Here is a 25,585-nt window from a genome sequence, read left to right as displayed (position 1 = left end):
AAATGAACAAGGTATACGATGTAGCATTAAGTCTTCTAGGTTGGACTTGATCTTGTAAAAAGTTGAAAGTACTGAGGAAAGCAGAGCCAGAGAGTTCAGAAAGCATTATTGTCAAAATGATATAGAAAAGTTCTAATGTCTCAAATCAGTTATTTTTCTTGTCATTGTTCTGCATGAGTCACTGTTTTAAGATCAGTAAGAATGTTAAATAAAATTTTTCTTTTTATTAAGGCTCTTGACAAGATGGCTTTCTTCACAAAACTTACCGGCTAGAATTTGGCTGTATATGTTTGGTTTATGAGATGTATTGCTGATTCTGGTTGTGAGGGACTCTATGAACAAGCCCTATATATACACAGGTAAATTTCCTACCTCTTTAATTTTACATACCTTATATTCACGAGGTCTTCCATGTTTTTCTTTCTTTCATGAAAACCCAATAACTAATATCTAAGTAAAAATGCTAAACATCACTGAATCACAGAATAAAGTTCCTCCTCTTTGCTCTTGTGGAAAGTGTAGAAAACATTATCTAGAAGGTAAAATTGCAAACATGGATCACCCAAATATTCTATGAGATACATCTTTGAGATATAAAATAAGCCTCCAAGATTTTCTTGGAAGTAAGTTCTGTGTCACTATCAGCCAGTACTGATGCCTTCACACACTCTTGGGCTTTCTGTCTGGAAAGGAAAACAGGACCACAGTTTGGGCTTTACAGTACGCCCACGATTTTAACAGGAAAATCAGCAGCTATTTTTTCCTATTACAACTTCCCATTTGGCAAATTTTCTGCGCAATGGGCCTATCACCTGAACTTACGCCAGCAAAAATAGCAATCTTTGAGTTTAGTCTGTGATTAACAGAATGAATTCCCCTTCCTACAGCTAGAGAGTCTAGATTTTATCGGGAGTACACCACAGAAAAGTAATGACAGGCACATTCTCACACTCAGATGAGTTGTGGAGGTGTCTCTTGGAGAAGGAGTCCATGCTGCAGACTGTGGATATTGTGCAGAACCTAAGCACAGCATCCTTGTAGGCTGCCCTCAGCCACCCAAGCATTAATCCTTATCAGTGCCAAAAGCTCCCGCTCTCCTTCCAGCTGCTCCGGCCTTTCATCTCTTCAAGTCTGATCTCTAACAACATAGCTGAGCTAGAGGTTTCCTTCACTGTTGTTGAGATATCTGAAGGAAATTACCTGGTGAAACTCAAGAAATGTCCTGTATGAAAATGAGATTACATCAGGTGTCATTCTAAAAAAAAAAGTCATGTCTTACCATTCTCATCATTTTATGTAGATTTATTCTAATCTCATCAATTTCCTTTGGTAAATCTGTCACAAACTGTCCTATTTCAGGGAGGCAAAAAACATTCATTGGACAGAAGCCTACACCTCCATCTAACGATCTACATCAGAAACATGGTACATGCTGTTAAGACAGCCTGAAAAAGTGATTTATTTCCCATCAGCTCAGGGAAGCTTGGAATAATGAGCCTCCACACACGTGCACCCTGATTAGGATTCTACATGCAAGTAGTGATGCTATACCTGCTTCCCTCCTCTTCTATATGCCTTACTGAGTAACCCATAAGACAATTGAATTTAGGGAGAATTGCTTTGTATATTTCAGCTATAGGCTCTAATTCTATTATGAATGATTAAGATCAAACCTCCAGATAAAAGTCTGCATTCTTGCCCACCTCATCTGTTCTCACTATCTCTGTAGCTATTCATAAACATAAACTTGTTATTAGTAGTATAGTACCGGCTCTCTGACACCCATGACAAAACTGATTTGGGCTGTAAATCAACATTGTTGTGGAATGCAAGAGTGCTGAACTCCCATGAAAATCTCATCCATGTTATGTTCTGCATTACATTCACGCACGTAACTACTACAGTTGTCATCTAAAGCTTTTCCCAAAACATAAAAGCAAATTATATAATGCTCCTATTATATATAGGCAAATATATAGCTATATATTCAGAGCTTCTCACTGGTGACTGATTCAAGTCAGTATCAATCACAAGAAAACACTCATGTAATAACTACTACAAGTGCTAACACTCTGAACTCAAGGAAGTCAACAGCATCCTTTAAAATGTCTTCTGTGCTGCTCACATCAGGCCCTGAAGTACCTCAGGAAACACATACAGTACTGAAAATTGCAGTTGTTTCCAGCGAGAGCCTTGTGTTGGTTTTATGTGAAGTATTTATAGGAAAATATTGAAGTGTATTTCACAGTGACTCAGTAAATAACTCATGTCATGCTCAGTGCTTTCGGGCAATAATTAAAGATTTAAGGCATTCAACGAAAGCGTCATTGCTTAATTAAAAGCAACAAAAATCATTCCACGTTAAAATACTTGCTTGTTGCCACTCAGACTTTGTTCTAGGTATACTATAGGATTTTTGTGGCTAATCTTACTTAAAGCAAGCAGTAAGCTATTTTTCCCTGGATGAAAGCTTTAAAAAATCATATTGCCTTAATCTTCATGCTGTTAAGAATTTTAATATGAATTTATTCTTCAAATGTGTGGTCCCATATGCATTATTTAATTTCATTAGAGATAATGGGCAAATTGATACTCGCTATACTTTCATATCACTTGTGTTTCTTTGTTGGAATTGTGGAGCTATAATCTGGTTATTATCAGATAGAGCATTACAGACTGCCTTAGCCTCTAAGAATGGCTCTCAGGTAATTCTCTCCAGCAGTTCTTTGGTCTATAAAACCTGTGCAAACTGTTAGTACCTTTGAAACAGTGAAAAGTGAACTTCCTCCTCCTTGTTCCCCCCAGGCAATTGATTTGATGAGTAACATTGATTGGTGAATTAACCTTGCAGAGGCCTCAGTTTTATCACGTACTGGGCATCCACATACTCAGAAAAGCAAAAGAGATAGAATGCCCTGAAGGAAAGAAAAACCCAGAATCCATATGTATTGTCTCAGTGAGAAACATTAAGTGGGATTTTGTCATGACCCAAGTTCAAAGGAATAGTTGGTGTCTATCAGATCCTCAGATGTTGCATTCTCAGCTTGTGAATACCAAAAAGATGTGGAAGTACATTCTAGATTACTTATGGCCACACAGACCCTAATTAAAAAACTAGAATGTCTTTTCGCCTACTAACTGGCATCAGTGTAACTACTTTGGTGAAGTTCTTCATGCAGTTCTTCCAAATCCAAGTCAGAGATTTCCCTGATATTTAAATATCCTGTCATTAATTTCCTGTTCTCTATTACTTTTATTCTGACGTTTAAAGAAGTTTAATTAATTTGTAGGTTAGGCTTTTACATAACCGTGACAGCAAACTCAATCACATTTTCAGGGTTTGTGTATATTGTATTTCAATTTCAGCTCATAAAAGATGAAGGGATTATCAGTACCAAACATTTTTGGCTGATCCTAGATTACCGTATTCTATTTTCCACTTTAAATGGTGGTATACAGGTTTTCATTAATTTATTTTTGCTTCTTAGTATCCTCACAGGCTTCCCCTTTGATATCTTTAAGAAGCCTTTGATCTGTTTTGCACCTTAGAATATTTAATATTTTTGAGTTGATATAATCACTTTTGGTGGGTTCTTTTGATGTCTCGTATTTATTGCTTTACTATATCTTTTTATTTTTACTTTCAAAGAGCTCTCTTTGTTCAGACACAGATATTACTTTCCCAATGTTATTTTCCTGGCACATTCATCTATAAGAGGTTTGCATCCTTTATTTTTTAATTTGAGGGGCTTTTAGGCTGTGCCATTCATAATGCTTACCTTCATTCTATGACATCCTTTACTGCTAAATACAACAAAAATGTATCCTCTTGTATTTGGTGGCTGTTGCTTCTGGAGACTGTTCCTGCCGCAATGGGGGTTATACAAAAAACATCTTCTCAGTACAGTGGAACAAGAGCCACTTGAAAAGTTAATAAAACATCTCTCTGTTTTGTTGTATTGTGCTATTGATGAGCTAGTAGATAGCTTGTTGAATCCTTTTATGCTTTGCCAATGTTTTCTGCCCCAAAATGTTACTCAGAACAGTGTAATCCATGCCTGTTTTAGGAGTCTAATGCAAAATACAGCACAGATTACTGATGGCAGCAAGTTGGCCATCGAACTTGTCTTCATACTGCAAAGTGCATACTCAGACAAAAACTGTGGTATTGTAGCTTATTCTCTGGATTTTTAACTATAAACAGTTATATGAATATTTTCAAGAACACCATCATTCTCTGATTCATTTGGTCTTTTTTCAGTAGCTTAAAACATTTCTGATCATTACTAGAATATGTCTCTAGGAACTGAAGTTTGTTTGGTTTTATTGTTTGCAGTTTTCAAAGTACATCAAAAGCATTATCCAGACTGAAACTAGACAACACATAAATCATATACTGATCTCAGAAGTTGTCTTCACTTTAAAGTTCATTACATAGCAGATTGTAGTCATTTAAATGTATCAACAAATATAACTGCTAATGGAGTGGTACATAACATTGTTGCCTCTATTAGACATATGGATGACATTCTTCTCCAGCATTACAATTTATCCAGAGGAAAGAAATGCCCAGCTGATTCATTCATGTAGTATTAAGGTCTGTTTTTATGAGCAGCTCAAAAGGGATTTAGGACAACACAGGATCCATACTCATTCACAGTTTGTAATTCATATTTTCATTCTCACTGAAGGTACTGTAACAGAAAATCATAGCAATTATTAGGACTAAATTATTAAGCATCTGCCAGCAGTTGACCTGAGCTCCTGGAGTCAAGAGATTGGAAGAGAATTTCAGCTTTAATTTTAAGGAAATTTAAGTTTTTTATCCCTCATGACTGTCAACAAGTACAAAATAAAACTCTCAAACACCATAAATCACAAAATAAAACCTGAAATGAATTAATAGTTTTAAGATGTGAACATTTTCAAGACAATTGTACTTTTAGGAGACACTGAAACAATGATTTACAGAAATAAAATCCACCAGGACACAGAAAGATGCTTTTTTTTGTCTCATCTTTTGAATGGTGCTCCTAGTCAAGGTTGATGCTCCCTTAGCTTCTCATGCAGTTCATACTATGGGAGGAGCTGACCTTCTGGCACCTCTCGTCTGTGACTCCCCAGTGGTCCACAGAACAACACAGATCCCTTCTTCCAGAATTTTCAGGGTGGTACAGACTCAGGTTTTATCCCCAGGAACTGAAAAATACGTATGTTTTTTTGTTCGTTTGTTTGTTTTTGTAAAGACAAACAAACAAAGGAACAAAACCAACATCAAATAGCTCCCCACAATCCTCAAACAAAATCTGAGTGCTACTTTGAGTATGCTGTTTGTGCACCTCTCAGGAGAGCATGTTTACACACCCCCATTCACCTTGTGAGGTTCATGCAAATGCTTGGGCAGTACCTGTATGTGCCTCCTTTCCATATAAAAAAGAATCTTCACTTTAAATATATGTCACTCAGCTAAACTGCTTTTATAATTTCAAGATCTCTGTTGCCAGTTTAAAGATGAGATCTGTGAAAAAGGATATGCTTGATGTTGTGTAGAGCTCTAGAAACTTCGGATAAAATACAAAGTTTCAAAGATTAAGTCTTTGGGTGTATCTCAGCGTTTTCTTAAATATTAAGAGGGGTTACGTACTGTATTAGTGCTGATTTTTAGAAAAACATCATCTTGGAGAAACTGAACATAGAGTAGTAACATCAAGATGAAATTACCAACAAAGAATTTCTAATTTCACTGAAGTAAACCCCATTGACACTGTAATGTAATTTCTTGCTAATGAATGCATTATTAGAACAGAAGAGTGCTCTGAATCTTAAAATGTCATAGATCTTTGTTCAAACTGTGTAAGACAAAAACATTATTTATATCAATTACATATTTCATTTACACAGTTTGATGAAATAATGATGGATTCAGAGTTTATTTCCCAGCAACTCAAAAACAATTATTAAAATAATTACAATTCTTTCCACAGCTTAAAATTTTACCTATGCAACCTTATCTGGAGATCCATCAGGAGGAGGTCCTGGTTCATCTCACCGATGCAATGGAGATTTTACTTGTGGACCAAGTGGCTAAGATCCAAAGTTTGGGGGAGTAAGAATTTGCACAGTAACTTTTTGAAGCAGGAATTGTTCTTTCCTTCCCTTTCTGCTCATGTAACAAAGAGTTTACTATGGAATTTGTACTAAGCAAGTTCCTAGTAGTCTTCTGTTGCTATTAAGCAAAGAGCAACCCATGCTTAACATCACACAGTAGCCTCTAGCCTCGTGTACTAATTTCAGCATTGGCTTACCTTCAGCAAACCCAAAAGTACACAGGGTACTTACAAAGACCGACTTATGTAAACAATAGACATTTATTATGAGAGCACAGAACCTTATTTGGTTGTACTTACTCCTTCCACATTATGCAGATGGCAAATAATTCATTGTCATTGAAGTTCATTAGCAGCATCAATCAGTTCTGCTACTATATCCTCATCCTTCAGCAACAGGAGGAGGGCAGCTGGAGCCCACATTATATGACTCAGCAGGTCTCGCTTGGCCCTTGGGCTGCACATTACATGCCCCAACTCAACTGTTTGATGCGCTGAACAATCTCTGATTTCCAACTGGGGATGTAAACTGATAATGAGATTGCTTTAACGTTCTAAATCTCAGTGGCATTATCACAAAGGCCATTTTCTGGCTCTTGCAATTGCCTGAAAGGGAAAGGAGAATAAGCAGTAGAGGTAAAAACAGAATTGTTGTGTAAGTTACAAGACAAGCACAAGCTGTTGATTCAAGAGAAAGTGTTAATTGGTTGCAGAAAAATAGCATTTTTGATTTCTTCTGATACATGTCACGTTAAGTATTATTTAAAAATACTGTTCTGGTGAATGGGTACAAAGGACATTGCATTATATTTCCACCAGCACCTTGCTAACACTGCATAAATGCTGTAAATGTCTTGCAAATGTTAAAACAGCATAGTAGCACATACTATTCTTCTGAATTCAATCACAGTATGCCAAGAGATCTGCTTTACATCAGCAACAAAACCAGTGATTTGTTAAATGTAATATTAAGCAATCTACTAGCACGTCTGCTTCCAGGTATTATGACAGTCCATAATTACTTCTCTAATTCTCACTTAAATTTGTGCTATAGCATAGTTTCTAGTTGTCTGGCACCATGTAATTGTATTTTAAAATTTGCTAAAGAAGTATTAAGTCTTGAGAAATCACAAGCAGCAGGGGCCAACTTTTAATAAGAATCTCTGTTAATGTCACTCCAACAACATGATTTCCACTGTTTTAATCACAGGGGGTCTTTAACTTGCCTTCAGGGACACACAGTTAAAGCCAAAAAAAAATGTCACAATTATCAACTGACAACAAAGAAGAAAGAAAAGTAGTTGTTTAAGCATTGTTAGGAAATTACACTCTTAATTAGAGCATTTAAATATTTTTATGCTTCTCACTTTGGTAGCAATAAGTAATGAGATGTATATTTACATCAGGCGTAAACACTAACAAAGACCTTTAGCTGGTCATGAGTCTGTTGCAACGTCCCTGAACTTCTGAGACAAGTCTGCACTGTCCTGCCAGGGTGGCCATACTGTGTTTCTCAGTGTGCTTCCCTGTGCCCGATCCAACAACACACCCATGGTACGTGGGGGAATGTCATGGACTCCTTCCATGAGATATGTGCAGCCCTAACCAGTGACATCCCAGTGTTTTCTACTACACTGATCACTGAAAGAGAAATACAGTCACCAAGCATAACTAGAAAAGATCTTGTAAGGAATTTATTCCTACTTTGGTTTGCTTTCTCTGAGAAGGTTGTTATTAGACAGAACACAGTTAAAAGAGTGAAGAGATGTAAGAATTTTCGGCTAAGGTTATACATGACTCAAGGCTGTACTTATCTAATTTTAGCCAAGCTAAAAAATTCCCCAAGTTTGTTTTGTTTGGTTGGTTGGTTCGTTTTTTTGTCTCACAGCAACTAAGGCAGCTGTGGTCCAGGTTTGGGAGATGGGAAGTATTGTCCATTTTGTACTGATTGAGAAAGAAAATGACAGTGACCTGGCATTTGCTGAATTCCTTACATCCCAGATCAAATACAAAAATACCACTCATAAATGTTATTCTACTAAAGGCAAGACTGTTGAGCAAAAAGTATCCCACTACCTGATTCCCTTACTATCTGTTTAATTAATGTAATGGTAGACAACAGGACAGTATCAGACTAAATAAACATGCTGCTAATTTTAATGGGACTGTGTCTTGGAAGTGTAATGACCTTCTGATCTACTGATGACTTTCATTATTCTAAGAATAATGACAGCATATTCAAAAATAGTCATCTGCATGCAAGTTTGCTTTGCTTGTTTTATAAAAATGTACCTTACAGGTCCATCTAAGTTATTACTTATGAATTTATATGGTACTTATCTTTGTTGCACAGAGTAACTTAGAACCTAAGTCTGTACACTAACAGATTGTATCTCAGCTGCATACACTGTATAGAAAACTATAGCACCTCCTTCAACTTAGTGTAACATATATTTATTCAGGTGGAATTTAATTAAAGTGAACAAATTAACATTGACTTCTGGCTCTTTCAAAGCATTGAAGCAGAGAAAAACACAGTGACACTGGAACAATCTGCAACCATCTAGGACACTATCATTTCTCAGTAGCCCTTTATTAGTCATTAATAATTTTGTGAATTTAAATTTGATTTGCACAGTGTAAAAAAAAATAAGTTGAGATATAGAGAGACCTGTTAAGCTATGCACCGCAGTAAGTCTCTCAAAATGTGGAATCACCGAAGTACACGCTGTTTGACAATGATAAGCAACTGTCACATTGGTTAAAACACATATCACTTCATCATCTATGCTGTAAGAATTTTTCCTTCACCTACTGAACATAAGCTGCTGATCTTCCTTCTGGACCCATATTAGATGAGCTGAGGCTAAAGCTAAATGAGCACTGTGCATACACATTTATGAACTTATCAAATCATAATTACAGAAATTGAAAAAAAAAAGGTATTCAAAATTCTTTTGCCCTTTTTGACTTTATATTTACATCTTTGATTGATTGCCTTTACTAGTCAGAAGCAACTCAAATTGAAATATTCAGTGAGCAGCTGTAAAAGGGCAGAGCAGAAGCCATCTGCTCACTCAACTCAATCTGATGTACCCCACGCCAGCTTCAGTATTTGAGCAAGATTTGCATCTGATCAAATTATCTGTTTATATGGGACCACTTCATAGCCTATGGTATTCACAGCTATATGCAAATGAAGTCTGATTATATTTAACATAATCTGTCCTGAAATGCCTCCTGTGGGGAAGATTCTCCAACCTCTACACATCCAAGGGCAACTCTGAAAGTAATGCCTCCTGTTTTATTCTGTTGGCCCACAACTTCAGATGTAGATGTTGGTGGTATGGCAGAAGAGGCTGAGCCTTCCTGCTAACATTCCATTAGGTTTTGTTGCTGTGCAACAAATGGCAGTGGAGGGGCTGTCTGATGGAATTGTATCTGACATGGAAGTGCATATGAAACAAAGCTGTGTCTCTGAATTCCTCCATGTAGAAAAAATTGTACACATTAACAATCATCGATGATTGCCGAATATTCAGGGAGACCAAACAGTGGGTGTGAGCACAGTGAAAATTGGACAGTGTGGGCAGTGATGCTGTCATAGCAACCGTGAACAGTGGGTTACCTCCTCTGGTGAAGATTTTTATGGCATGCAGGTTCTTGTTCATCACAGTGAAAATACTGTGATGTGTTATAAAATAGTGTTTTGTAGCTGAGAAATTGCTCTATTAAATAGTGTTATTGTGCTCTTTGTATCTGCTGTAGTTTCCACAGTGTATGGGAACTGTTGAGTCACGGCTTGAACCACTGTTTGAGCACCTGGAGAAAGGACTAGGTCAGCCCTGGGAGCAAAGGTGAAGGCAATTCCTGGCTGGTGGAGCTGGGCTTAGGTCTTTTAGACCTCATTTAAGGGCTGACTGCTACTGGGGAAGGATCTCTTTCTGGAGATTCCTCTTTGTTGAGGTTTTCCCCTGCAAACCTAGAGTCTTCTGATATGGGTGAGCAATCTTCTTCCAATCTTCTTCCCTTCCTTTATAGCACCTATCTATTGTGCCAGTCCTTCTGTCATTACAATTTTGTTGTAATGCCTTTCCCATCATGTTTATCTGTCCAATTGCTGCACTCAGAAATAAATAGGAGGCATTACTTTCTGAGTGACCTACATTTTTTGCTCCATTATTTAATTCTCTTTACATTAGGAAGGTCTTCTTTAAACGAATCTCTTTTGGTGTAATTTAAGGCCATCACTGGACATAGCCTATTCCTTTCGATCTTGAAACAATCTTCTGCATATTTCAAAACTGTCACTGGCTGTCTTTCACACTCAGTCCTCAGAGCCTTTTATCCTGGATAGTACTCTTATGCCCTATGAACCTTCTCTCAGCTCTCTCTTACAGATTACCCCCTCCTGGCATTCCCTCTGTAACTGGTTGGCTCTGTATTTGGAAGTTGTGCAAATTCCAAAGTAGCCCCCAAAATGTAAAAGGAATAACTTACAAGAATGGATGCTGTGACACTGTGCTTCATAAAGTGAAAGTTGAAGCAGTCTTGGGCTCTGATCCATGGTAAGGTCTTCAGAAACCCTCAAAATTCTATCATCGAATTAAATTGTTAGTCACTGAAGAGTAGCAAATCATCTATATTTCCTGAGAAAAATGGAGTGTGTAAAATATCCCTGAAATAAGTTCCCATAAGTTTAAGCACTGAACAACATTCAAAATAAAATCTGTTCTTAAATAAGCATTTGGATATCAGGGAGAAAACTAATCACAGTGATTGCTAAAACAAGTGAAAAATAATGGATGAAACTTGAACATCAAGCAGCACAGAACATTTCAGCAGAGTAAACTGGTGCTCAGTAAATGTTCATAACATGGATAGCTGGGGATGATTTTTATTTTACTAAAAAAAAAAGTATGGAAATGACAAAGGAAGAAAATGTGGTAAGAATATTTACAAGCAGAGCAAGAATGGAAGAAAAGAATCAGTCAGCTCTGTCAATAATACAGGAAAAAGGATATGTTTTCATCTCCTTTCAAAGATCAGGAGCACATAATTGACAAGACAAATAATACATAATGATTTCCAAGATTAATTTTTTTATATACTCACAGAGACATCTTAAGTGTGGTTTTACAATTTCACAGGAAAACCACAGAAGCCGTCCTTTCAGATACATGACAGAAGCACAGAACTCCCATTTTACACAGTGGAGATCTGTGGAAATGCTCAGTGTGCAGTGCTATAATTCAAGAATCCAGGAAACGCTCATTACATGAAGAAAAGCCCAGAGCTACCCAGAAAAAAAAAACAAAACAAACAAACAAACAAAAAAAAACTGTAAATCAGGTTATTTAATTTCAATCACAGTTTGATTATGCAGAAAAATCCAAATGAGGATAGACTTGAGAAGCAAGGCCTTATGTATCAACTTCCCATGTACTTTCATGACAGAAAGTCAGTAAAGCTTTCTCTCTGTTTTTCACAAATAATACTTGTTACCAACATTGCTCTTCTAGAATTAGGAATTGTTTGCATGCAAGTTCTCATCATCTAAATACATGTGCTGTGTGTTAGCTTACTTTGAAACAGTTTAGACAACTAATTTCCAGGCTATTTTTCTGCAAGTTACCAGGTTCATGTGTTCACAGATTTGGATAGTGGGTGGTTGCTAATTCAAGCTGCACTGTTTCAATTTTCATATTGGCTGACAACCTTCCTACAAATAGTAATAAGTCCTCCACAGCCCCCCATGCATGCCCTGGAGGAATTTTCAGATGCATAATTGATCTGTCTCAAATAATTAAAACATCTGAGACTGTGAATGTTTGTACAATTAACTGGAAGATGCTAGAAGGCTTGTGACTGATGATTAGTAGCCCACTATGGAGCCCAGCTATTCAAAATTTGACACCTGTCCTCAGGAACAGCTTTGCATTTATGAATTTTATCTAAAACATTTGTTTAGTTTTGAACCAGCTGTGGACACCAGTTTAGAAACCATTTTTACTACTGAATCAAAGTGCACAAAATAGTGCAGATGCTATGGGCTTAATGTTTGCCTAGAATAAATGAACAGATTTTATACAAAGCAGTACTCCTCTAGACAACTGATGAGATTTGAACAAACACAGTGTACAGCTAATAGATATTTTTGAAGCTACTAAAATAATTAGGCAGGACCTGCGTCTTTTTACTTTTGATATTAATGACAGAAAGGAATATAGGAGGAATGTTATATCTATTTCAAATTACAACTAAGTGGGAAAAGGGCATTCATACCTATGAATAGACACAGGAGTTAAAACAGGAGAGTTACATGGTTTGATGTCTGAATCAGAGTTCAGTGAATACCTTGTGAAAATGTTCACAATATGGAGTTATTTACTAACAGAAGAGTGCGTTAGTGCATAGAAAAGATTTGAGAGTTGAAACATTGGCAAATATTCATAACTAAAGATGATGGCAAGGGTTATGAAAACAAAAGCTATGTAAAGATCTAGGAAGCTAGATGAATGAACCCCTTCCTATATTCTAGAAATACACTTTTCAAGTGTGTGTACTCTCTCAGAAATGTATAATGCATTAAACACTGGAAAGCATACTCATGTAATGATAGTGTGCAAAGAGTAGAATTCTGCATTTGTACAGTACTTCACGACTTCTTTGGTCTGATATGCTTAAAATTTAGTTCTATCCTTACAGATTTCACAGAGCTTGTTACTATGTATATTCCCAGCACAGTTAATTGGGCAACTCGGGATGAATTGAATTGCTTGTTTTTAAATATTTTCAGGATCATCCCTAAAAGAGACAGTCTGACAGGTTTGGAGCTCAGTGTTAAATGTTACCAAACCAAACACTGAAAAATTATCATAATCATTCAAACAAAGTAAAAGATGACTAGATGAAATTACTTGAGATATGTTGCACATATAAAAATAAAATATTAATTTGACCCTTCCAGTGTGGTTCAGGTGACTAGTATAGATGACTGCATATAAAAAAATAACAGTCATTTAGGAATCAAGAACAAATTAACTTAAAGGCAGTAGACTTTAAGCTCCTATGGTAAAGCTGGGATTGTTATTTGGACTGTACGAGGTGTCTGAACACTTTCCCTACTAAATCCCTGTGTATGCCATTCAACACCAGAATGAGTTTAGTGAGTTTTTTCTTTCCAAAAGTGTCTCCAGTTGTAATGTTTGAGGAAGAAGTAAAGGCTCAGCTATCTGTCATCCTGTACTTCCCACAGTTCAAATTAGGAACTCACTATAAGCATAAATGTCCCTGGAATATAAACAGATTTGTTTGCGTATCCTTACAAGGTGATAAAATTCAGTTGTTAATCAGTTATTTCCCAAACCTTGTACATTAGAAAAGATATCACAAAAGTAGTGACTGATAACACTTTCACTTCTATAGTCACTGACAATTACATTATTGTCTGTTTCTTCACAAGCTCTCTAGATAGGTTTTTTAGAAGCCAGAAATACTTTTCTGATAGTTTGCCTGAGAAAAAATTAAGAAGATAAAGCCATCCTGCTGTTTTCCACATAGTATTGGATGCAACATTTAACAGTGTTATAGCCTTCAAAGGTTAGCAAGAAAATAATTTCTCTGCTTTTTTGGTTTCAGTGGCTATATACTATTTACCTTTTCACGGAGTTCATGTGTAGTTATTTCCTTGCCATGTATAATCATGAATAACAGGTTGGTTTAGTAGTTTCTGTGTTGTTTACTACAACAATAGAAAACAAAAAACAAAAAAAAACCAAGAAAACATAATCATAATTCCACAAAAATAGGCCAAGAGGATGATTTAGAAGGTAGGATGCATCTTAATTATTTCTAAGCATAACTGGATTTCAAGTTTATGGCATTCTCAATGACTGTAAAAGCTATAACTTTGTCAGCCTGCAAAACTGAAAGTTTTTTCACTACTTCTGAAGACAAAGTGTGTCTGTAGTCAAAGATTTTCCCCAAACTACCCCCAAACATCTTTCCATTTTCAAAGGATTGCTTTGCAGAGGTTGAACAAAAGTCAATTCCTGTAGCATTACTTACCTCTGATGCTGCCATTAGATGGAGTACTAACCAATATGCTTTTGGCTGTCCAGAGAATGATCACATTGGTCTTGAGGGATAGAGTGTACATCTCAACACCTTTAGGAGATGGAAAAACAGTTAAAGCTGTTGTAGAGATTATTTCAGCTTGAGACACATCTACTTCAGGTCTTATTTCTCTAACTCTTTGGGAGGCCCAACTGAAAAAAAAAACCAACACCTGCTGAAGAGAAAAAACAATTAAATTTACTAAACTCAGCAGCTATTCCCATCTGCTGGGCACTCCAGAAGTTGAGGAAGCTCAGATACAAGAGGGAGGAACACATTGGCAGTTCCTCATCAGTTGACAGCAAAATTTCCACCTTCTATATCTATATCTTGGCAGTGAGAGAGTGACTGGCACAGTTCCCTGGCTGAAAGATATTAGCTTATAAATGATCAATAAAAGCCTGTTTTGCCGATGCTTTCTTACTGCTGCTGTCAACAACCATAAGGATTGTAAGCTTCTTTTGTCCATATATCTTATTGATGGATAAGATAAGCACAAATATATACACTTTCATTGTTCAAAAGGATCAATACCACTTTAATGTTAGTTTAACACTGATTTAGAGTTGTTTTATCTTTAGAGTTTCTTGTGGGGAAAAAAATCTTTAACTAGCTATAGATTCTGAGTCCCTCACATAATACAGCTACAAATTTTGTAGCAGCAAATCTAAAGCTGCATTTTTTTCTTCACCGCCAGTTGCATGATCTCAGGATAGTATCAGGTCAAGCCTATAAATTACATGATAACACTTATGTTAAAAAGAAGCTGCTACACATTGATTTCATTGACATTTCCCTCAGTTACTATTTCTGTGACCTTGGACAATTAATTTATTCTCTGTTTTATTTCATTTTTCTATCGTGAAATGAGTTCTTAACAACATTTCACTTATTGGTTATTTGGATCTCTGTGAAAAGAGGGCTGGAAACTTGTTTGTGCTCATCAGATGAATTTAAACAGGCCTATATTTTTATGCATTTGAATGTGTAACCATTCCCTCTTCTCTTCAGAAAGAGCTAACAGGGAAAAAAGGTCTTCTGACATTTAGTCCTTTCAGAAGTATGTTCAACAGTTCCATCAAAAATTTAATTGAGTAAAAAATCAATCAGGAATATTTATAGAAAATACATACTTCTTGAAGAAAGCCTTCAATCAGCATTCATCCATTTTTCAGGTATTCATCCTTCTCATTAAAATGCTTCCGTAAGTCTGATCCTTTATCCCTTCATCCTCAATAACTTAGAAAAAAAATCAGTTGACCCTACAAGGTACAGTAAGGTACCTTTTTTGTTGTTGTTGTTTTTGTTTCAACATTGTAGCCTACAAAGTAAAATTTAATGGGCTCTGCTGAATAACATTTTGAAAACAGAGGGACAGGAAATGAAAAAGCATTCATTCTCAGAGAACTTGTAATCTGTTAAATAGTCTTGAAAATTCCCAGACAGGTGTGTGTAAAAGTAAATTAAACTACCTAGTTTCAAATTTTATCCTTTCTCCCTGTTATCTTACTGAACAGCATTTGAAAATACTCATATAATATATACATGTTAATATAATGTGCAAATAATCTGTGCCTTTTTTCATTTCCTAAAAGGTTACCAACAGTATGTTAGATCCTTGGGAATCAAGAGCAATCAGGTAGCAGCTAATCTAGCTTACAAAACTGAAGTAGAACATTCAAATGGGAGAAATGCAAAATCTAAAGACAAGAAGGCCTGCTGAGATTGGTTTATGCCCCTCTGCCTGCTGTGACTACAAAATGAAGCACTACTATGTGTATGGAGGAGAGTCACTGTAAAATTAAGTTATTTTATTTCTCCAAAATTCACATCTTTCTGATATGCCATTGAAAATGCTACAAGAGATACAAGTAAGTGAAATCAAGCCATGATAACAATATAAGGAAGTCCCAAACCTGTGATTACAAACACAGTTTTACAAGCAGGCAGAAATATCACCAAATTATTTTCAGCAGCAGACAGCATCTGTGTCCCCACAGATTTGATTGAAATAGAATTACACAGTTCTCAGTATATCTCATAGACTGCAAACATGCTGACATTGATGCTGTTATACACTATGCTCTCCAGAAAGGAGATTATAAAACATAAATTTCAGAAATCATACCTGTAGCAAGTTCAATGTGGTGTGAAAACTGATAATATCTCAGTAACTCAGAACCATTAAAATCAACAGGAGATTCAACACCATTTAGGATTACAGCCATAGGCCAAACAGATGAGGTCACTCATATTGTCATAATCCTGCAGCTAAAATATACTACCAATTTATCTACAATAATTTGTGTTCATTATACCATGGTATCTTTGGCTTTTTCCTAATGGCAGTTTTCATGTCAAGCTATCTTTAAAAAGTCTCCAGTCTCTTATACACAGTCCTATACACACTCTTATACACATCTTATACACTGACCACATTTTATACAAGTCGTGCCGTTTAGATTTCATTTGCTAAAAGGTAGAGTTAACTTGAATACCTGCAACAAATAATAAAAAAAATGATCTTGCAGTCACTGTACCTATGTTTCCAGATTCACTCTATCATCTGTGCTTCAATTCCCTTGAGTAAATGTATAGTAGACTTAATTCTACCATTTCTGAGTACATTTGCTATTCTGGAATTCTACCTTCTATAGTATTTTCTAAGTGTCAAATAACAAAACAAGGAATAATAATACTATGTAATTAATACGTAACTTCATGACTATAACCTCAAAACCGTAAAAAGCAGCAGCTTGATTACCTAGCAATACAAGTTGAGATTTGCGTAAGAAAAATAGTTACAGTTCTTTAACAATAAATATAAAGAAGTAACTTGTATGGATTTTCACTATGCAAACAATGAAAAATATTTGTGTTATCCTGACAACCTAGAACCCAAGTATTTAAGGTCTACACAGAAGGTGGAGCACACAGGAAAGCCAAATTTCCTTTTCCCTCCTGCCCCTCTGCAGCTGCATGCTGGCATTAATGCCTAGTCCCTCCCAGACTGCTGTTCAGTCCTAGAATGTGGAAAGACAGATCCAGATATTACCATAGTAAATCAGCAGGAATCCACGCCCCACTGATACCCCTGGCCTGCTGTTAAAACAGCCTTGCCTGGACTGCAGAAATGTGGATATTTTTGCCATGATTCTCAGTAATTGTGCAGATTTTTTCTTTGCATCCCTCAGCTCCAAAAGGAGTTCTGCATTGTCTGCATTCATATTTCTTAACAAACTATTCTAAACAGAAATACAAACACACAGCAAGTTTTGTGTTCACACTTGTTCTGGAAACCATACTTGAGAGTCAGTCCATATAGCAAAGCATGTTTCTTTGAAAAAAGTCAAACTTTTCTGAATTATTCCTTCCAGAAGCACTTATAATAAATATAATAACAAAAGAAGAGAACTCAGGAAAATCTTATTTCAGAATTATTAGAGGACAGAAGAGACAAGATACTGCTTTTTGGAATGGAATATAAACGATATTGAAAGCTCATTCTACTGTGAAGAAAAAAAATGTAAATACTTGTTTCACAAATACATCTGAACTCTGTTCAGACAGATCGACTACAGACTTGCAGCTTTTGGAACTGGTTTCTGCATCTGTTGTCTCCTAAAGCCGCTATAGTACAGATCATGTGGGGAAAGAAGTGGATGTCAGGGAGGAGTATCATCTACATCTGCTGTCACCCAGTATAGTGTCCAACAGAGAAAATATGTCACCAGCTTAGGTTTGAGGAGCACTTTGGCTGCTTTATTTCTGCCTAGGAGTGATTTGGACAATTACGTGGGGTTAGAAAGCCATAACTCTATTCCCTCCAGACACAGGATGAAATGGTATTTTGGGATGGTGATTTACATTGAAATTAATCACAGTCATGGCCATGGCAAACTGTAATATAGTGATTTCATTGTTCTGCACATATTAGATCAAAGAAAAGTGAGTTTATGTTATTGGCATTGAGTGAAAGTAACCATACTGCTGCTATTAGATACTGGCTGCCTGAGTTAATTGATTAGATGGTTATTTAACATAGTTAGCTACCAGGCCTTATGTCATTATAATTATTCAATTCTTACATTCATAAATAAAAGTGGATATTTTGGCTCAGAATCCTGAACATCTGTCAATCTGTGTGGTGTCTAGATCCAAAGTTGTGTTTCAGCGCACTATACATATGTGGGCAGATGCACCATTTAGATGTGGATCCAGCATTGGACTGGAAGACCCCAGGCTGGTTTGAACACTTCCTTCCAAAGTCTGGCAGATTTCAGTGTGATGGTTTTCAGCTATGTCCATTTTCAACAAAAGCAAATGCAAATGAGAAGCTACCCAGAAATAGCACTGCATATCAATTTTCTGCATCAATTTATAATGCAATGGAAACAGATGGTACATTCAGGCACTCTCAGAGAAAGAGTTTTTGGGTTCTGGGGAGTATTCCTTTTTTTGTTGTTGTTTTGTTTTGTTTTGTTTTGACAGTATATTTAATCTATTTCCATACCTGAGGTGTTTCAACACCTGGGTAAAACAGGATACCACCATTGAGAACACGTAAACGAATCTTGGTGACATATGCAGCTTTCACAGTTCTGAGGCTATTTTCTGATCAAGGGTTTAGAATGTAATGTATATCTTTTTTTGATGGCTCTCTCAATACCATTCACTTGGTTTCTACTTGGAGAATAAGTATTTATCAAAGACCATGAGAAGCAATTTCCAAAACTGTAAAACCATAAAAGGCTCCTTCTATTTTTAGAACCCATGCTTTGTGTTAAATACAAGTCATGAGATCATTTATTTTTGAACTGTACTCTACACAGCATTTTTATTCTACATTTTCTGTTTAAAAAAAAAAAAAGGCCACAGTTGCTTTCCAAGTTCAGGACATATATCTCGGAGAAAAAATTAATTCAGATGCAACTTACTGCAACTACTACCACTATATCTTTTCTGATTAATTCAGCTGTAACAAAAAATACACCAATGATTTTTTGAAAGGAGAAGCTGGGAATGCTCTCAAGGTTGCTGTGATGTAGCTTAGTATTGCATGGTTCTGAAGTAATGCTCTGTTAGAAATTCTCCAGTAATAAGTTTTCATCAGGAATTGTTTATTCATTAAGTAATTTAGTCCACCAAATATCTCATGTCCAAAATAAAATTTCTGGTCATGATGAACAAAAGCATGATGAAGAAAGTCCAGTTTTCTATTGTAAACACACAGAGAAGCTGGTTTAATTTTGTGGATTAAACCTTAAATTTTCTATGTTCCAGTAGTCTGAAACCTGCTGTTCTCTTGTACATTCTTCAAGTCTTATTCTACCTTCTATTTAGTAATTACTTCCTTGAACAAATATTTGAATTCCAGTGATAAAATTATCAAGCTATAAAGTGTTTTGCCTGTTTGATCATCTTTTTCTACTCCCAAGCCTGCTGTATTTAATTTTTAAATTCCAAAAATCTCTAACAGTAAAATTTTTCTTTAAGTATTAAAGGAAAACTGATACACATCTTCTTGAACTGCTGATGTCAATTCCAACAATACAGAATCCTTAGCATCCTCTCTGCTGCATAGTAAACATTTCTTTTAATTATAAAACACATTTTATGTATCTATCAAAAGGTAAATTAACACTAATTTGAAGTAGTACAACAATCCTTACACATAACTGAAACAATGTAGTCAAAAGAAGAGTCAAGAAACATTCTTCCATGGGGTGTGAACAATTCCAATTTTATATGATGCTGTAAAATGGAGACTAGACATTCTTGTTTGTTTACTTGTCTGTTTATGCTACGAAGACTTCACAGCAGGTTCTATGGAGCTTGGCACACAAACACAACTGCAGTCTCTAAATTCTACAGTATTAATTGATGAACCTTACCTGTTAGGTGTCTACAGTGGCATGGCTGCCTGGATTAGTGCAGCAGGTAACACCATCGTGTTTACTAGCAGTATGTTTCAGTTGGTTTCTCAGACTACACAATCAATACAGACAGATCCTTACAGCGGTGTGAAGACAAGACATCTCACTGGATGAGTTACTCACAGAAATGAAGTGTGACATCTCACTGTACAACCACAGTTCAAGGCAAAAATAAATAAACTACATAATATTTATTTTCCAGTGAAGGACATGTTCCATGTCAGATTTATACTCATAAGCAAATTAGCACACTTTGTTATTTACACATATCAGAAAATTGATGTTGTAAAATTCTTTGTTTACATATCTTAATCTATTTACTTTGTATTTACAGATAAATAACATAGACGTAGACCAGGTATAAATCAAGGCAAATCATATGTATAAGTTCATCAATTGAACCTTATTTTTTGTGAATTTGTTGATAAGCTATTATTTCAGTAATGAAAAACAAGTAAAAACTTCCCCCAAAAGATCAGATTCTTCTTCTATTTACAATGCAAATAGAGGCAAACTGCAATTTCCATTTCTAATTAAGTCTCTGCCAGTTTCTCAATCAGGTAAATTGCTATTAGCTTCTTGCTAAGTTATTTTGGGGACTATTTTGAACAGAATTATTCTGGTTGCTATAATTAAGACTTCTAAAATTAATATTTAAATTTTATAATTGCTGGACTATGGCATCCTGAGAAATAATAATTACCTGTCTGATTGCGAAGTTGAAGTGAGCTGTTATGTGCATTTGACTCTCTTTAATCTTGCAGTTTGTATCCCTGTTCACTTGAACAATGTTATTAAGTTCTGAAACTGATTACATGGGTTGGTTTGTGAGTCAGACAGCCAGCCCTTTAGGCAACTAAAAATAATATTCTGCTTCGTTTGTTAAGGGGGAAAAAATGTCTGTGCCACTTTCAGCGAACTGAGCTAGACCCTAGAGTAAAAGACAATCCTGGTCCAAACAATTCAAAAACTTCATATCAAACCTAAAGTTCCTTTTCTGAGCTAAAGGCAGAACGCAAAAAATTCTTGATCTCACCATTTGAACAGAGAGCCAAGATGGACGTTGGTATCTCATCCAGTCTGTTTGAAGTTTCTGTCCTCAGGTCTGAGACTCTCTAGACTTTGATAACAGCATGGAATTTAAACAGATAACAATAGAAATATCTAAAGTAATTGCTAAAAAATGGGAAATTATTCCATCACAGGTTATTATCCATAGTGATGTTATGTTAGGGAACAGGAAAGAGATCACTGTTCATGTATAACTAAAGGTGACAATGTATCTGTAAAACAAAATAATGGGAACTATAAATGATTTTGAGGACAAAATACTCTGAGAGAGTTCAGTTCAAGTCTGAGTTTCATGCTTCAGTTTAAAGGTCTTCAGAATACTATGGTACTTCTTCAGATGCATTAAGGGACCTGTGCTGCTGTTTTGATTCTTCTTTCTCCTTGGGAAGCATGTTCTGAGTCAATTCTTTTTAATTTCTATGTATTCACCCAAACATGAAGAGCAGGCCAATCTACGGAGTAGTAAAAAAAAGGCAGATGAGGAGAGATCAAAGTCCAGTATGGCATGAAGGAAAAAACGGCATGAAAGGAGAATGAACTTCAAGAGATAAGATCTCATCACTCTCATCACTCTCAGGTTTACTCTCACCCTTTCTAATGCAAAGGGACCTAACAAATATTTGTTAGGTAAAAGCTGATTAAGACTCAGCAGATAAAGACAGCTTCTCCTACAGTGACTGAGTTAATGCAAGACTTGACTCGCCCTCTAGAAGCTTCACTTTATCGATTATACAAAAACCTAGGACAACTACACTCTTAATTAGGATCCTCAATTAAGTACTTAAAATTTGGTGGGATCGATGCCAACCAAAGCAATTACCCTCACTTTCTTTTTGCACAAATAGAGTTCTACATCACGTCTTTTATTTCCTGGGAGACTCATCGCAAGATACAGTTCTTAAACTGAAAACAAATGTGGCTTTTCTTTCCAACTTTCTGTGTTGTCTTGATTCAGGGACCTTTTGGGGAGCTGAAGTTGTCTCTTCAATATAGTTCATTTTCTCCTTCCCCTTCTTTTCCTCTTTTGCTGAAGGATTTATCCCCATTCTGTCTTCCACTGCTTTTGTATTAAACCGCAGTGATATAGGTGCAGAATAGCCTCTCAAAATCAAAATTAAGACAACTTAACAAGCATGTTTACAAGTAGTCTCTGATGCTCCTGCTTATGTCCTCCCCTCACCTTCAGTAAAAGAACATTAGTTTCCTCCTACACTAAAGTACTTCTGTTGCACCATAATTCTCATTGCTTGTTAGTATTTTTACTAGAGCTTTCCTAGAAGATGGTGGTTGGAGCTGAATGTATGGCAGGTCCCTTATATATTTGCAAAATTTCAGAAATATCTTAATTTTATTTTGCTTCTGATGGACCACTTTATGTCCTAATCTTTGCCTACATGTTTAAGAATGTACTGGTTTACTACATTGTGGTTCCTTACATGACTAATTAAGTATCAAGCATCAATTTGAACTACAGGTCACTGTTTCTTTAGGGAACGTTTAGAAAAAACAAAACATTTTGTTCAACTGCTCCTTGATTTATGAGACTTTTCAGTAATAAAAGTTATACTTTCAACTGAATTATTACAAAGAGAATATCTGAGAAAATTACTTCCTCAAATAAGAATTGTATTGCAGAATGAACTTCCGTGTTTTAATTATTCCATAATCATGCACTACTTACAATAATGAACAACTGTATGTAATTGTGGGTGCACAGGAGTTTCCCTGCTTAATGTGAAATGGCCTGTTGAATGTCACAGTATTTCAGAGGGGGAAGGACATGAAATATTACAGAATATGCTGAAAATAATGTTTTTCTCTTCTGATATATGGTAATATACTGTTCAAATTAAAGTTGAATTTTTCTGCCATCTATCTATATATTTTCTGCCATCTATCTATCTTAGTAACCATAAGGAAACATATAGAAACAGAGAGATTTATTTGAAGTGTGATATTTATATCTAGAAGCGTGGATGTGGCAGGACTTATTCAATGACAGTCTGTGTTATGTAGGCTGGTTATTACTGAGAAAAAGAAATACTACTCTGGTCTGTCTGTGTGTGGTGGGGTTGTTCTGTTAATCATATTCAACTATTTATTTATTTATTTACATAAAATAAAATTAAGCACCTATACTGAACTAATAGCATTTATAGTCTGAGAAAAGGGGAATTGTTTCAAAAGGATTACAGAATTGTCTTTCTTGAAGGCTGCACATAAACGTGGCTGCATGTGTGTACACATGAAAGGACATTATCTGCATACATATTTCTAACTCTAATAGAGCTGAGAATTCCTCTTCCTAAGCTTTTGTTAAATAAACAGAAACTAAGTCTTTTATAGTCAAGAATCAACGATCATTTGGAACCATTCAAGCTATACTTTTTAATCCTGATTAGTAAGAATAACATCACTCCCAAGAAAAAAAATGTGATTGCATTAAGTAGAAGTGACAAAAGTCCAATCAGAAAATGATGCACACTGCTATGTTTTCCTATAACAACACTTTTTAAAACAAAAACTCCCACATTCCTTTTGTCAATTGGCAGCCAGAAGCTGAAATTCACCCCAAATCTCTCTCTACTCACTACAAAGCTGTTTTATTATAAAGATTATACTGCCATCTATTGGGTGGCATTACAATATGAAAGAACTATCTAATTCCTGTCTCTGGGCTCAGCAAGGTCAAAAAGAAAAAAAAAAAAAATAAAAGAAAAGAAAAGAAAAGAAAAGAAAAGAAAAGAAAAGAAAAGAAAAGAAAAGAAAAGAAAAGAAAAGAAAAGAAAAGAAAAGAAAAGAAAAGAAAAGAAAAGAAAAGAAAAGAAAAGAAAAGAAAGGAAAAGAAAAAAAAAAAAGTGATCCGTCAGATTTCCTGTGAAGTTTTATTAGCAACTATATTATAACACTCCTTATTTAGTGTATAACATATCTCTTATATACAGAGCTTGGTCCCCTCTTTGCTACCATTACTAAATCACATGGAATGAGATATTTTAGCATAGTGATAGAATTAACTTCAGTGTTATGCCAGTGGAACAACAGGGAAAAAAAAAAAAAGAAGAAGAAGAAAAAACAAGAACAAAACAACACCACCCTTATACTGCCCTACATCTCACCAAGAATTTATAGAAATGTTTTCATCCACAGTGTCAGTGAGTGCAACTGCATCACTGGAATAAAAGACTTCATTTCCATGTAAGTGGCAAGATTTTGCAATACAAAGAAATCCCTGTGATGTACAGAGACTTCACAGATATATATTTTTTAAGAAACCTAGTAAAGCTTCAAGGAATGTTTTGCCCATCTAAGATTGATTTTTATTTTTTTATAGAATTTTAAGTCCTGGTTTTATTATTCTAATTACTATTATTATTATTATTGTGACATTCTATCCACATCTATCTATATCTTAGGCATACAAAATGTTGATTTTTATGGAGAAATCAAATGTCAAAAGCATAAGCCCTGGAAAATTACATACAAATTTTGTTAATTGTAGCTTGGTCTTTTATTTTAGATGCATAGAACACAGGTAACCAGACTGACTTTTTGTGTCTAGAATGGTCTTGGAAGGCCAGTTGGCAGCCAGCAAATCTCTACTTTTAAGCAGAACAAATTCAGCCCAGAACGCTGAAGTGACAGAGACCTGGAACCTCACAGTAATGATTGCCCAGGTACTGCATAGAGCAGAATTTCGCCTTGTTATCTCTTTAATGTTTATATTACCAAGGTTAAACCCAAACAATTGTGCTAAGGCTATGAGAAATTCTCATACAATGCACAAGATTCTATTCTGTTTTGCCTGGAAAAAAAAAAAAAAAATCTTCAGGCTAGTGTTCTCCTATGTAAGTATAAATGCTTCCCATTGCCATTAATGACATAGAAAGCACAGCTAATAAGTATTAGGCTAGCACAGTGAAGATCTTGCCTCTAATTAAACTTCTACTACAGCATTTCTACATGACCTTGGGCCAGCCACTAAAATCTATCTGCACTTCAGGCTACCGCTGGTAAATGGAAATAATGATATATCCATCCCATGAACAGTGTTGTGAGGTTAAATTCAGGTTACTCTAATATTAACATTTGTTTTCCAGAACAAAAATGATAAAAGCCATTAAAAGTCTATTGCAGAAAGATTAGAAAGTAGTTTGACTTACTCTTCCTATGCTTACCTCTTATTTGAAACATCATATAACAAAAAAAGAAGGGGCAATTCTTTCAGAAATACTCTCTGCTAAACAGAAACAGAAAGATATAGTAAAGCTTCTGCATTAAAAGAATGTTCAGCAAAAGCCTAAAGTAAGCTACAGCCTTGCTCTGTAAGAGACTGCACAACTTACCTACAGA

General features: G+C 35.6%; 1 long non-coding RNA gene across 1 annotated transcript; it reads right to left on the bottom strand.

Moving 5' to 3' along the window:
• Nucleotides 1–11,161: 11,161 nt before the first annotated feature.
• Nucleotides 11,162–20,969, bottom strand: LOC121110801. The gene is made up of 4 exons (XR_005859810.1): nucleotides 20,865–20,969; nucleotides 14,178–14,276; nucleotides 13,767–13,851; nucleotides 11,162–11,403 (listed from the first exon to the last, which is right to left on the bottom strand). It is a non-coding gene; the product is annotated as an uncharacterized LOC121110801 (long non-coding RNA).
• Between the last annotated feature and the right edge of the window lie 4,616 nt (nucleotides 20,970–25,585).

Source organism: Gallus gallus, chromosome 4, assembly GCF_016699485.2.
Source record: "Gallus gallus isolate bGalGal1 chromosome 4, bGalGal1.mat.broiler.GRCg7b, whole genome shotgun sequence".
In the NCBI taxonomy this organism is placed as follows: Eukaryota; Metazoa; Chordata; class Aves; order Galliformes; family Phasianidae; genus Gallus; species Gallus gallus.
Note: the sequence above shows the minus strand (reverse complement) of the source record. Positions and strands in the feature narration are given on the sequence as shown.